We start from the raw sequence: 15,485 nt of genomic DNA on the forward strand, positions 1-15,485 counted from the left end.
ACACACTTTCCCACAAGCTAATCTAAAAATACAAACACTTTGGGTTTTATTTAGTCTACCATATCTGCAGTTAATTCTACACTTTCCCAGGGTTAAAACACTATCTTGTAAGGAAATAATTCGCTTTAACATAGAACCCAAATCCGACAAAGGGTTCCGTCTTCTCACCTTGGTCTCCAAGGTTCAAATTACTAGTTCCCTAATTCTTAAGTCCTCTTTGATTCTTCCACTTCCCACATAGGCTGCCTCGCCAAGTGACCCGAATCAACGAACCCAGCCACTGTTTAATCCCACTCTGCATTCTCTGCACACCCTTCCTCCATGACAGAGTCATAACTCACAGGTACGTATAGGATCTGCGATCAGATTCTGCATCACCAAACCCCGTGGGTCAGACTTGATAAGAGGTGGCAGACAAAGAAGGACTGGTCACAGAAGTGGAAGAAGCACCAGGTGTGAGAAACGTAATAGAATAATAGAAGGAAAGAGAGAATTTCAAAAAGGCAGGCATCGTCAATACCGGAAGTTTGAAATGCAGCAGGGAAGTTCATACAGTAAGGGGATGAAATAGGACCGTTCGATTGAACGGCCATCCATTTAAATTTAAGATTTAGATTTCATCAGTGAAATTTTCGTGTCATGATGCCGGTAGACAACAAATAGCTATATATTAAGAGAGGGAACTGAAAAATTAGGAATTGCGTTTAAAGGCAGCAATGACAAGAATTCTTTAAGCCTTTTTAATTGAACTTAATATTTTAATAAGTGAAACAGTGAAAGTGAGAAAATGAGAGAGCAAGAGAGAGAGATGGGGTGGTAGCCAAAAAGGGGAGGAATGAGGCTCAAAGGAAGAGATATTTATTCTGTATTTTATTTTAATTTAAAAAAAAGATTTGAGCGTGTTTACTGAGGAGTGAGTTGACTCCTGTTGGGGGAGGGAGGAAGTGCTAAGAGTCTGAAGATTCAGGGCAGAGACGGGATTAACTGGTGAAGAATGTGCCAGACGATGGGGCTCAAAGTAATGAGTCCAGGTGAGAAGTTTGACCTTGAACAGGAAAAGGAGCACCTTCTGCTCCAAGAATGGAGGGAATGAGGAAAGGACTGATTCAGAGGGAGATAACAGTGTGGATGCAGGCGGGGCAGGAAGCTGAGGCAGCTCAGCTGAACTGCCTGAATCTGGCCCGCCCTGGGCCAGCCCGGCAGGGATGCAGTGCACAGTTTCTGGGAACAGACCGAATCTGGGCTGGATGCTGACAGCTCCAGAAATGGCCCAAACAGAGCCATCGGGGGCTTCCTGGTAAGGCAGCAGATCATATGAATCAAAGATGAGAGCAGAAATCCTAGAGCTTTCTATTCAACTCTGATTTCTCGGTTAAAGAAAATGACACCAAAGATTAACACATGCTCAAGAATATTTACTAGTGTCTCAAACTAGAAACTGGGTTTCTTGGCTCATGCCCCTCGCCGCTTAAAAAAAATACACAACCAATTTTCTCCACCTCTCCCCCTGGTTAACTTTTCTTCTCCGCCACTTCTAGCATGTCACTTTCTCTGAAAAGCCTTCCCTAACCTCTCTCTCCCCTCCTTACCTAAAAACCCCATAAAAGCTGTTATGCATCCCTTTTATCTTTCCTTTCTTGCACTACAAGGTGAAATTCCAGTTTTATTTATGTGATTATTTAATGTTCCTCTTTCTCAACAGATATTATAAGCCACATGAGGGCATGTCTCTTCGCTTCTGTACCCTGATAAGCACACAGCTCAATGCCTAGCATGTACTTAGTGCTCAATAAATATTATGATAGAATTTACATTCCAAGTATATGGTGTGGTAAGTATTCAAGAATTTGACTTGCAAATTAAAGTTTTGCTTTGCATTTGTGAAAAATACCCACTGTGGGGTTCCAGGAAGGCTGATTTATATTTTCTCTGTAGGCTGGGCATATGGGAAATGCTCAAGACATATTTGTTGAGTGAGTAAGGATTTCTCTACTATTGATATTTTAATGCCCTTAAGAAAACAAACATACCTTACCTCCAAGCCACTCAAAATAATTTAAAGATATTATCTAAACATTCAAAAAAATCTATTTGAACATGGAAATTAAGATTTTCCAAATAACATTCTTTAGAATAAATATGACTTCATTAGTACTTTGCTCATAACCAATTTATAATGAAAACACTTATCACAGAACTAAGGGAGCTTCTGGGATAATATATAACTAGAAAACTCAACGTTTAATTCCTGAAGTTTCACACTTTTGAAGTGTCTCAGAGACATCTCTTAGATCTGACCCTCGGATACTAAATGAACTTAATTTTTAGTACAGAAATTCATGCATTTGCAAGCATTTAAAAAGAAAAGCCATCACCAAATGAATTGCCTACCACCTTTCTCAGGAAAGGAAATTCGTGAACACACGCATGAAGATTAGTGCCATACAGTACGCAAATATTTTTCCACGTCCCACCCAAAGCAAACAATGAAAACAGAAACTTCAAGGACAATTATAAAATATGTCCAAATTTAAAGGCACAGCATCCCTTTTGCCTTTGGCTTCCCCTTATACTCTCATCAGAAATAAATATTCCTTAATCAGTCCCAATTGAGAAGTTCTTGCAGGAGAACATTTCTGCTTTTTTGATGGTGAAGTAATTTTTTTCTTATATTTATTTTCAAAACTTCATGAAGCAAAACCCAAAATAGATAGAAGGCACTAAAATGTTTGTTGATTATGGACATAAGGAAACATCAGCGAGTCTATTGGTCTAGTCCTTAATTATACCTACGGACCCTTACATTCTAATTCTTTCATGGAAATTTTAATTTCCAATCGAAGCCATTATCCCCGTTAACAATCAAAATGTCCCAATGTTTAGGCATACAAACTATATCTCCCAGTGTCACAGTGTCAGCATCAAAATGCTTTGTCATATTCATTTGGGCAAGTTAAGGGGAACATGAATCCTTGAGTTTCCAGGGCAGACTGATTTCAAATAGTCTATCCTGTTGTCCTCCCAACGTGTTTTGCATTTTACTAGAAAATTTGGTAACTATATCTCATACTAAGATGACTATCAGTCAGATAGATTATTGCTTGGCCATAGCTGAAAACAACGAGAAACATAACCTTTTCCAGGTACACACACGGCACACACACAGTCCAGGGCTGGTTATAAAGAGATCACACCAACTCTCTAGAAATCCTACAAGGGCTCAACAGTCCTGTCATCTTGGAATTTTCTGACTCTAAAATCTGTTGACTTGTGGTCCACTCACATTCCTTCCTGTCCCATTTGCAGTGAAGACCTACTGGCTATTCCCCTACGGAAGGGCACACGTTCTCCCCTTTTTCTATATTCTCAGCCTCTACGAGAGGCTAGTATTCAAGAAGCTAAATTTCTGCATTCGTGAAAAGCACAATGTGAGCTTACTGAAAGGCAGACATATAGCTGACCAAGGGAAAAGTAATTATTAGTACTCTAAATTTATCCTTATTTTCACCACATGAAATACAATTAATACAATTGTAAAGGCTTAATACAATTTAAAGGCATATCACAGTTGTGATACTTATTTTTGTTTTTCCCAAATTTTAAGATAAAATGTATAAATGCATTACATATGGATACCTTAAATACTTAAAGCATTGTGAACCCACACGAGATTAGCAATAGGAGAAAGAAAAACAGTTTAAAAGAGTTTAAAACCAAACTTTATGTAAACATGCATGTATACAATCTAAAAATAAAACAGATAGTCATGTGAAAAATGGAAATGTTTAGGATATGGGAAATGCTGGGTTGAAATAAATTAATAAAATACTGGAAACAAGCTCACCAAATTTACAAAATGGGAGAATAGTTTCCGAAAGACAGTGGCCCATTTAGGTGAGGAACACCAGATGCCAAATGTAGCTCCGCATAGACAAAGGTATTCTGATTAGCTTCAGGGAGGAGGAGGAAAGAATCAGCCACCAAAGGTGGGAAAGCCAAACACAGCCCCATAACAGACTGGTGCACGCGGTTCCCTAATGGCCCTGGGGGTAACTTCTGGTCTAAGGACAAGGTAGTTCTCTATCTTCGTTTCTGTGAGTGAATGGTGATCCAGAAGCGTCCAGTTTGCTGGGTCTACCAAGTGAGAGTGGACAATCTGAAACGCTGCTCTGGGCCCACCATCAGGCCAGGGTTGGCTGTGTTTCTATAAGATAAGAAACAGTCCTTGAAACACACTCTGTGCAAAGAGCCTATGGGAGTCATAGGAAGTGAGAGTCCTGAAGACAGCTGTGGGAAATCACTGACATTATCAACAAATGAGAAATATCATCGATAGCGATGCCGTTTCCTTTAGGAAGTTCAGGATATTGGTGTATTGTTGCAGCGCAAAGGGTACTCCCTGCACCGCAAACCCAAAGTACATCTCCCCAGCATAACCAATTAGGCAACGTAGCCGAGTGCCCCTCACTTATTCCTACTGCGTGTGTGAGTGGGAAAGAGCAGAAGAGAGAGAGTTGAGCTGTGTTGAGTGTAAGCCAAGCGTGGGAGTCTTTCTCCTCCCAGAATTGTAGTCCTGCCTCTCGGATCTAAAGTGTAACTAAAGTCTGCCCATCGCTTTAATGAGTGTTTTACAGTATGTTGAGCATGAGGCTGGACACTGACTCTGAGTCTGAGCATACAATTCACTAGAGGAGAAAGACAAATTTATTCACTTGACAGTCCAATAAAAGCCAAAATTTATTCACAGATACAGTGAGTGCTAGAGGAGGCTTAGCTTGTTGTAGCATATTCCCAAGGTCCTACTCTTGGCCCCGCTATTTATTTAGGGTTTTGCGACTCTGGCCATGCCATTAACCTCTCTGGGTCTCAGTTTCCCCATCTGTGAAATGGAGATATCAAACTAAATGACCTCTAAGGCCCGTTTTGCATCTAACATTTTGGAATGAATGTGGTCTGTGTGTTCAGAAGAGGGAGTAATCACTTGAGATAGAATGATCAGGAGTTTCTAAGACACAAGTAGGGTATTTGGTCATTTTCTGTAAAATTGGATTTCTCAGTTGCAAAAAACCCACAGAACAGAAATGTCAATTGTAGATTACAAATATCCCTGGATATCTCCGCCTCACAGATAATCAGTTAGGAAGCTTTTCTTCCAGCTATTTTAATTATAATCATTATTATTGCTAAGTTAAGTGCTAATTATAATCATTACTATTTGTATTAAAATAGAGCACTAAGTGCATGTTTCTTCAACAAATTTTTAAAAATTTACGATTATATCCTGGATATGGTTCTACCATGTCATCAAATATACATCTCACTTTTTTCATCAGCGCAGAGTATTGCTTTGTGTCTATAAATTGTACTTCATTTAACTAGTGTATATTGACAACATATGAATTGTTTCTTTTTTCTTTTCAATCACAAACAACACTGCAACAAAGTTCCTTGTACATCCTGTACTAAAATTCAGTCTTGACACTTCCTCACTTCCCATTTCCAATCCATCCCCAGGTCCTGGTGATTTCACCTATCTCTGGAAGCCACCCACTTCTTTCCATCTAACTAGCTCCACTGTATTCAAGTCGAGATTCAACAATATCTTGTGCAACAGCCGCTTCGTTGGTCTCCTCTCTCCCCAAGTCTTGCCTGCCAGTTTCCCAAACTGCAGCTAGAGATGCAAAGCTTATTACTTCCCAGTTTAAAACTGTCAATAGCCATTCAGTATTCTTAAGATAAAGACCATTGCCTGATAATGGTTGTATTGTCTATAATCCACTTTGACATACGTCAGGATAGACAGCCTAGGATTTATGACTGTTTTTAATCTGCACCCTAGGATGTAGATTAATTACCTGCCCCAATCAGGGATACACACCACAGAGATGGTTAGTAAGAATGTTATCAGAAGGCTACAGTCCAGCGGTGGTTTCTACAGGTAGGTTAGCTTCTTTACCTCCAGTCAACACAGAGACTTTCTGAATTAGCAAATGAATGTTAGAAATTCTCTTTCCTTGGTGAAATCAGTCTTGTATAAGATGTGCGGACTGGCTAGAACTAGCACAGAGGCACTCTCACCCTTGCATCAACATGGTAGATGGTAGCGATCCAGTAACTCGTGCCCTTCCCGACGGTTCCCAGTGCTTGTTTCTGAAAAACGCCTTGTCCAGTGGCTTGCTCAAAGGATTCCTGCTGTTGTAATTAAACTCTTAGGTTAGCTCAGCCCTTGCCTCTGGAAGTGTCACATTCACCTCTAATGAACTTTCCATGAAAGATAGAGAAACCAACGGAACAGAAGGAGGGACTTCACCAAGTTTACCAAACAGGCTGCACGATTGTTTTGATTCCTGCTTACTAATCGATGTTGGAATGTGGGGCTGAAGGAAGCCTGAGGTTTGCTTTTGGACCAAGAGTGAGGCTGTGAGGGAGACCTTTACCCACCAAAATACTGAGAGGTTCCAACATCCACTAAAAAAACCCTAATTAAATAAGAAGGACCAGACTGGTTGAGGTCAGATTATAGCCTGTGGCCTACCAAGCCCTGTGTGGTCTAGCTTCCGCCTGCCTCTCCGGGTACTCAGACATTTCCTGGAAGACAGCCACCTGGGGATGTGTGAGCATGATGTACACATTCCCACTCCTGTGACTCCCTTTGCCTGGTAGGACCCCTCTCATCCTTCAGATCCCAGCTGGACATCCCTTGCTCAGGGAAGCCATTCCTGCCTCTCAGACCGGGTCACACCTCCCTTCCAGCCCTCAGAGCGCCCAGTACTTTCCTCCCTGCAGTCCTACAGGACTGGAGAGTGATACATCTGTATGGCTAACGCACTGATACCCATGAGACTGTTTAGATTTTAGTCCACGCAGCATTAATAGAAAAAAAAAATCTTTTTATGTCACTAGGTTCTAGGAATGGGTTCTCCACAGTGAACACTTTATAATATTTTTTTAAAAATCCAACTAAACTCACAAAGTGAAGGATGAAGAATATATAAAATACCAAAGGCAAGGCAATGGCCTTCTCTTTTAAATACTACAAACGCCAACTGTGAAAATCCTTCATGGAAAGGAGAGCCAGGAAAAGTCACCTTCCTCATCTCTCATTTCTCCGTATTTTAGTTTCCTTGAGTCTCAATACTTACAGAATGACCATTTCAGCATGTAATAAGTTCTGCTTTCTCAAAGAACCCCACTTTTACTTTGTTTCCTCAAAACTAAGTTGTTGGCACCCTCCCCACTTCCCACTGATACCAACAGAGAATTGTTACTACACTTCTCCCCAAAGTTCTTTACACGCTTGAGGTATAGGAAGCATTTAAAACTACCCCTGGACAGATATTTAAGTAGACAATTGTGTAACAAGGAAAGTTACATATGTAGTTAGAAATTCAGGTGAAATCCCATGTGTTTAAGTTTGAAGTTCCTTGTTATTTCATGTGGCTTTTATCTAAGGTAAATGTGAGGTTGGCTGAGATGAGAAATGTGTCACTTGAACACCTCCCTCCACGCTGTCCCTTCCTTCTATCCTGTACCCCACGGCGCCCCTGTGGTCCAAACCCTTCATTTGACATTTGAGAAAACTGAAGGCCACAGAGGCTGGGAATCAGATTTATTCAACATTTCCTAAGTGCAGACACACAGCGGGGAGCGATTAGTTAGCCTCCCAGTTTTATAGATAAGGAAACTGAAACCCAGGGAGATTAAGGGGAATTCCTGGGGTCTCACAACAAAAGGCAGAGTCAGGATTCAAACTTGAGGAGAGTTCAGCCCTCATCCTGGTCTCTTCTGGGAGAGCAGGTCACATCTTTTGGCTCTTCCCGAGACTCACTCAAGAAATGCAGTGGACCAAACGGCTTAGGGATGGAAGACAATGCAACCCCCGCCCAAGTTTCTTTTCAAAGGGCTCACATAAACTAAACTGATGGCAAGCACCTACTAACAGAGGTGTGTAAAGAGATTTCATGGGACCAAATGTGTGTATGATGCTGTCGTCTGTTTGAGAGGATGATCCTGATGATTCCTGACTTACGGGCGTGTGTGCATGTACGTGCGCCTCACCCAGTCACACCTGCCATCGCGGCCCTGGAAGGTGTGAGGGTGGCGAGTTCTTGAGTTTTTGTTTGGTTGTTTTGCTTTGTGTTTGTCTAATTAACTTTTACAGGACAAGAGCTTGTCAAGGGTTGCAATTTCATTAATTTTACTTTCCTTAAAGCTATTTTAGCTTTTTTTTTTGATTGTATAAAAGTCATAATCTTTTTGCCCCATTAAATCTTTGAGTCTAGCAGGGCACTTAAAAAAAAAAAAAAAACCTCTCACTCTCTCCATACCAGTGGGCTGTGACTTCTCTACCTTCCTTTGTTTCCAGGCTCACCTCCCCACAGCCACAACTAAGCCTCTGCTTCAGCACCAGGAAACACTTGCTGTTTAGCATTGAAAAGAGAAAGGGGCGAAGCATCAAAAACAGTCTGAACTTGCTTTACGACAGGCGGATCAGGCCTCCATCAGTGGCCCTGGGAGGCTAGGCTTTGCCTGGGTTGCAGTGTATCTCTGAAGCTTTTATTACATCCACTCCTAGAGTACTTGGGTTCCTCCAGCAAAACCAAATCCCAGTGAGAATCATAAAAACCTGTCCCGTCAGGTTAAAAAGAGAATGCATATAAACTGTACTTTGTGAACTAAATCTTGACTGTCTAGCCAATTAACTGTTTTATGATTCTCTTTAGAAATGACTATAGCAGTAAATGCATTGGGTTACACGCTAGATAGCTAGCAAACCAGGATTTAAATCCAGGTCATCTTGACTTTAAAGTGTGAGCTCTCCCAACTTCGCCACATTGCCCACCCAGAGGCTGGGAAACAGGACAATAGGGAAAGGAATTGCTTTCAAGTCCTTAGTCAAAGAGTGCAGAAACCGGGGTTGGAAGTGAGGTTTGCAGCCACACTTTTGCCTCTGACTGTGGGGTTTCCTTGAACAAGCCCCTTCCTCTCTCCAGGCCTCGGTTTTCATAAAATGAGGTGTTTCAAACAGTGAAGCCCCTTTCTAGGTCATGATTCTGTAATCTAAGGACATTTTTAAAGCCTCAGCTTAGCTGTGTAAGAAACAGGCTTAAAAATTTACTTGGAAAAAAATCAAAATCCTTTTATCACTCAAAGAATCAACGGAAAAGGCTGCAAAATAACTCATATCACTTGGAATATAAAGTGTGGTTTGTTGCCATTGGGATCAACATATGGAATCAATGAAATAAGAAATTAGGCCAGGGAGGAAACCAGCTTTATGAGGCATTTTCGAGTTTCCATGAAATAGTGGCTTCAAAATCACCAATATAAACTTTCAAGTACCTTTCTGAGTTTGGCACAGCATATATGGAAAAAAACCCAAACAAACCCCAAACTAAAAACAGATCAGACTGATAATTTCCTCCAAAGACCAAATAAATAACCTGCAGAGTATCAGTGGACAGGTACAAGACTGGGCTCCGAGTCAGTACACCTGGGTTCAGATCTTGGCTGAGTGACGCCACTATGTCTCAGTGTCTTTAACTGTGAAAGGGGTACAATAATCCTACCTATACAGATGTCACAGGGCAGCTGAGAAATTCCAGTAAACTGAAGAACTACATGAAGAACGGTCTCATTATAATTAACCGCCTGCCAAAAAACATTCTCTCACTCTCTATAGGAGATTAACATGGGCACACAGATTTGGGACTTTAACGTTTGAACTGCCTCTTAGCAAAAGTTGAAAAATTACTACAACTTGAAGGAATGAGGGAAGCTGCCTTAAAACAAACAAAAAAATTAAAACCACCATTACCACCAAAAAGCATCTTCTTTCTCAGGAGTAAAGGAAAAAAAAGCAAAGATAATATCTCAACCTGAAGGTTGGGAAACGCAATTCAGGACTTGGCAGTCCAGAACCATCTTCACCTCCTCTTTCCTTAGAATCCAATTTGGCAGCAAGTCCTGCGGGATGTGCTTTGAGATGCCTCCCAGAGGGGACTTCTTCTCTATTTCCACTATCCATACCGTAGTCTGAGCTTTTCTCACAGCATGCCTAGACCTAGACGACAACAAAACTGCACAGCTGGGTTGTCTTCTCCTGTCCAGGCCACCCCCGGGGCTGCCTGATTGACCTTGCTGAAAAGCAGACTTCTTCAGGATCCATGGTGATTCTACCTACAGGTCTCACACTATTTCCCTCTCCTCCAAAAAGAGGCCCCATCTCCAGTCCAAGAATTCTTCCACTTCCTGCAGACTCCAGCCTCAGGGCCGATGCTCTTGCTGAGCTCCCTGCCTAGAAGGCTCTTCCACCAGCCTGTGTTATTCCAAGTTGTATTTCCCACACTCCCTCTAGTGCTGTACTTCTCAGACATTACTGTGCTTTGGAATCATCTGGGGACCTTGTTAAAATGCAGATTTTGTTTCAATAGATCTGAGATAGAGTCAGGACTCGCATTTCTAACTAGCTCCCAGGTGACCATCCAGCTGCTGGTCCACGGACCCCACTTTGAGGAGCAAAGCCTACTGGCTTAGTGGAAAACAAATGGAGAGGGGGTGGTTTTTGGAGACATGAAGACATGGGTTTAAATGCCATCTTTTTCATGTTTTAGCTGTGTGATCTTGGGCAAATAACTTCATCTGTATAGTGGGAATATTACCTATTTTTATATAAATGATAAGAAGGTCTTTCGAGATAGTAATAAATAGATACTGTTCTTTTCAAATCTGTCTTTCTCTTGGCTCCCCTAAGCTCATCCTCTTGTCCCCTCTTATGCTTCTCTGATAATCTAATTTATTTTTACTCTAAATCTTATTATTTAAATAGCTTGTGTGCACACACACATATAAATTAGACCATACGTTCTTCATAGGCACAATTATTTTTGACTTCCTTTTAGCACACAAATCAAGAAAAATGATTCTCAAAGTAAAATTTTGCTCATACAAAACTCTGAGCTGTATGATAGTTAACAATACCATCTCTCTACAGCATCACGCAGAGAAGCAAAGCTGTGGTGTGGTTACACACACGGCTTTCGGGTCAGATCTGAGTTCCAGTGCTGGTTCCATCACTCACCAGCTGCCACCCCCGCCTAACTCAGACTAACATGTCTGGGGTTCAGTTTCTTGTAAACAGGAATTCTGCCCTAAGCTCTAGTGTTGTTGTGAGAATTAAGTTAGGTAAGTTATATAAAGTGCTCTGCCAACATGGCAGGTGGCAAAAATGGCCACAATTCTCCACTCCTCTCTGAATCCATTCCATTCTCTGATGTGGCTCTGCAGCTCCTCCCATCAAAAGGTAAAGACTATGTCTCTCCTCTTGAACCTGGGCTGACCTCATGACTTGCTTTTAAAATAGACTAGAGGAGAAGCAACTTGTGTCCATTTCAGCTTAGGTTTCGAGGAACCTTGCTTCCATGCTCCCTCTTAAAACCATGCTGAGCCAACATGTGAATGAGCCCAGGTGAGCCTGCCCAATGGTGGGCGGCATGAGGCCCAGCTGCTCCCGGGCTGACTCAGCCGATGGTCAGCCAATACTCAGAGGCAGAGCCAGCTTGGTGACCACAGATGCATACGGAAGCCTGGAAAACACCAACAGATTCACCCAGCCCAAAATGCTCATCCACAGAGCCATAAACTAAACAAATAGCTGATGTTTTAAGTGATTATGTTTTGGGGTGGTTTGTTACACAGCAATAGATAACAGACACTGTACATATAAGTAATTTCTCCATAAATAATATTTTTGGAAAAAGGTACTTAACAGAAAATGAATTTTCTATAATATTAAAATTTGCACTTTGTGGTCAGTAGTAGGAAGATGACTGAACTGGGAACTGGGATGCTCAGATTCTAGTCCCAGTAGCTTTTCCAATGGGCAGCCATATGACCTTGGACACATCATTTAACCTCTTCAAGCCTCAGTTTCCTCATCTGTAATTTAAGGCGGTTAAACCAAATGACTTTTAAGGTCTTTTCTAGCTCTAAAAAGGACTGAGAGTGCATTTTTCCAAAGTGTGATACTTATTTCCTTGCTAACAGATAGTTCTGAACCCAATTTTCCTTTGGTTATAGATTTAGGATTTAATCACAGATAACCTTCATTATATTGCCTTCATTGTTTAGCAGCTGGTTGTGACCACATTTCACACTTATCATAAGAGCCCAACACCAAACCTATAATGTGGGCCTCCTTACTGTGGATCAGGAACCAAGATGGCCAAGCTCCTTAGGAATCAAAAGATAAATTATGCCATATAAGTTCTAGAATCTAAGTAGGTGACTCTCAAGTATTCGCAGGTGCAGGTGGGCTTCTCTGATTTATTTCTAGGTTGCGATACAATATTCTGGAGGACTGAGGTTGTTCTGTCTGATCATCAGATAAGAGGGATACTGATTTATAGCCATAAAGTACAAATCAAATCTGCATTTATTGCACATAAAAGACCCAAGATATGTGCTCCATTATCAAATGGGGGAAAAGGATTTAACACCAAAATTAAAAGAAACTTCAAAACTCTTGTGTGTAGAGATCAACTCTGGGACTAGCAAACAAGTGAATTACAAATATATGCAAATACATGCTATATTTAAAAGCTATACACGTGGCAGTGAGTCAGTAACTAAGGTAACTTGTTCAGAGCCTCTCACCACTAGTACACACTCTAACACTGCGCTCCTGCAAATATAACACAGCCTTTTTTGTGACATACAGCAGGCAGCATTGTGGCCAACTTTAAAAAAAAAAAAAAGGCTGTTCTGCCCACTTCCACTACTGTTACATAATCAAAACTCGGTATTTTTATTCCTAGAAGGAGGTAAGCTAAGTCAGAGAATGTGTACACAATATGAGGGCAACAGTTTATCTTAACTCGGCCTTCAGATGTACATATCTAAGTCTACGTAAAGAAGCACTAGGGTGTTGGAAATCCGAAATATATTTGGCTCATTCTTTAGCAAAAACTTTTTTCTGTGACGGAAACAAACTACGTGGGGCCCTAGAGTAACTGTGGCCAGTATGGAAAGCATTGCAATGAAACTCAGCTTGTGGTTATCTACCTTGGAACAATGGTATTTTGAAACATGTAAATTAAGTTCAGAGACTTGAGCCGCCTAACATTTTCCTTGAGTTAATATCCTAAATACTTCTGCTCCCTTTCTAAATATCTTGAGTCAATTCACCACCCTCTCTCCTCTCACATGGGTTTTTACAGCAGCTGCCGTGCTTGTATTTTCCCCATTCTACTCTCCTCATTGCCGTCAGCGTGAACTTTCTAAACTACAGATCTGCTCTACTTAAAATCTTCCAGTGGCTTTTCTAAAGACTGTGTCCCCAGCACTTCGTCGAGTGTCTGGTGTCTCTGGTCTACTCATATGGTCTCCAAGGCCAGGTCAGGGGTTAGTTTTATTTTGGAGAGCCACTTGTACACTGAATAGAACAGAGTTCACTGTGTGGGGTAAAATTTGAGACACGATATTCCTTTTGTCTCATGCTAATAATATTCACTACAGCTCAGCAGCATCTTTTCTAAGATGCTTGACGACACTGAGTCAGTCTTTTGAGTTCTTACAAGTATCTGCTTCAGGACACATACTCACCTGATGGGTGTGTGAAATATGCTTTCAGACAGATTCATTCCGATGATATACAGTCCTTCTGAAGATTCTAATCTCTGTGGGACCATGATATTCTCAGGTGAAAAGGGTGTGAGCAGATAAAATATTTCACTCTCACTTTATTCCCTTAAATAGCATTCAGGTGGTAAACAGACTAAGCAAGGCTACTATCGGGTGACCTGTCCAACCTGTAGACAGGCGAAGGTTTGAGGCTGGCCCTCCTCTAGGATGAGTCTATCAACTGCTTTTTTCCAGATCTCTAGAAAGTCTATCTGCAAACAGATAATCAATCTAATGACCAAACAAGGGAGGAGGAGAAAAACATAGGCAGGAGCTAGGTAATATTCAACCAAGACCCAAAAAAGAGTCCAAGATTCAGGGTTACTGGAAAAATTGTTGAACTAGGGGAATCTGAAACAGTCCAGGTGGAGGAAACTCAGCTACTGGGAGGTTGGTATTCAGTTATTTGGAAACTGGAGATCATTCCAAAAGGCACAGTCATTGGGCTCTTGGGGTACCAAGGGCTGGGCACTTCCAGGAGCAGCGAGGGTCGTACCTGCTCTGCCCCTGGGCTGGGAATGGATTCTAGCCAGAGCTCAGCAAGATTGTGTTTCCAGGCTCAGAGAGGCACTGGGTGGGAAGCCAGGAGAATCATCCCATTTTTAGGCTAACTAACATATTTAGTTGATACACAAGTTTTTGTTTTGTTTTAAATTCCAGATATGCAAAAGCTCTTAGAACATAGCTAAATTGGCCACACTTATCTTTAGATGCCATTAGATATCTAAAACTTTAGAACCACAGACAATCAGGCCCTGGGGCCAGGTGCCATGAGATAGGCACTTACCACATACTTGCTGAATCAAAGAACAAGATCAGAATGGACACAAAGTGAGCAAAGAGAAATAAGACGAACCATGTCTTCCTTTATCAGCGTCTGCTCCATTCCTCCTTTGTGCTCAGGGCTTCCTATAACTGACTCTTCACACTTTAGAAAAATACAGATAACTCCAGAACTCTACTTAGAGCTTGAAATTATTGTTTCAGTGATCTGCCTCATGACTGCTAAGGTGGTCTAAAGCCACTGGTGTTTATCCTTAAAAGGTTTTAACATCTGTCTCCTCCTTCTTAAAATAGATTAACTGGAGGAATAAACGTGGGAATAAGTGGCAAATACAGAAGCTATTGTCTTTAAAAGCAGCAACCACTTTCCATTTCTTTCAACTCTCACGCTTCTCATTTTTTCTCCAACTGTTACTCCTCACCATAGCTTAGTTACAATCACCCAGGACATTCAAAATCCACGGTGAAAAGTGCCATCAGTAATTCCCTCATAGTGACAGGAAGAAAACAAACACCCATTCTTTAAAGATTTGAACCACCTCATGGAACACTTGACTTCCTGTAAATTTACTGGGCAAACATCTATACCGCAATGGAAAATAAAATGTACTAAGTTACTAAAGGGAGTTTTTGTTTTGTTTTTAAGGTTCATTACAGCGCTGGAGGAAAAGAAAAAACACAATGATTTCTGTCTTATATCACTGGAAAAATTCTTCAGTGCTGCTTTGTGAAAATCTCACCTCACCAGGACTGCCAAGGTCAAGGAGACCCAAGAAATCGACCTGGGAGATAGATGCTTGCCTAATTATTAAATATTCAGCAAACAGTCTGTGACCATTTAGCCGTTTGCACCTGGCACCCTCTTTCAACACGAGCTGCACTCTTTCTCCTCACCCCTACCCACCGCCACCCAGGGCGCCAGCACCCCAAGGGGGGCAAATCCTGGGACCCAAGGACATTTCTAAGAAACAGTGGCGAGTCACATTCCATTTCCTTTTTATTCAAGAGCACTCAGATACTTA

General features: G+C 41.4%; 1 protein-coding gene across 7 annotated transcripts in view; it reads right to left on the reverse strand.

Annotated features, from left to right (window-relative positions):
• The window catches only part of PGCKA1 (PDCD10 and GCKIII kinases associated 1), a 91,875-nt gene that overhangs the window by 75,826 nt on the left and 564 nt on the right, over positions 1–15,485 (reverse strand). For 3 of the 7 annotated variants that reach the window (XM_070506062.1, XM_070506059.1, XM_070506061.1), the window contains exon 2: positions 13,603–13,676. The exons of the other annotated variants lie outside the window; for them this stretch is intronic. The gene's annotated coding sequence lies outside the window, so the exon portion shown is untranslated. The remainder of the gene's footprint in view (positions 1–13,602; positions 13,677–15,485) is intronic. 7 annotated transcript variants of the gene reach the window in all.

Source organism: Equus asinus, chromosome 3 (genome assembly GCF_041296235.1).
Source record: "Equus asinus isolate D_3611 breed Donkey chromosome 3, EquAss-T2T_v2, whole genome shotgun sequence".
Classification (NCBI taxonomy): domain Eukaryota; kingdom Metazoa; phylum Chordata; class Mammalia; order Perissodactyla; family Equidae; genus Equus; species Equus asinus.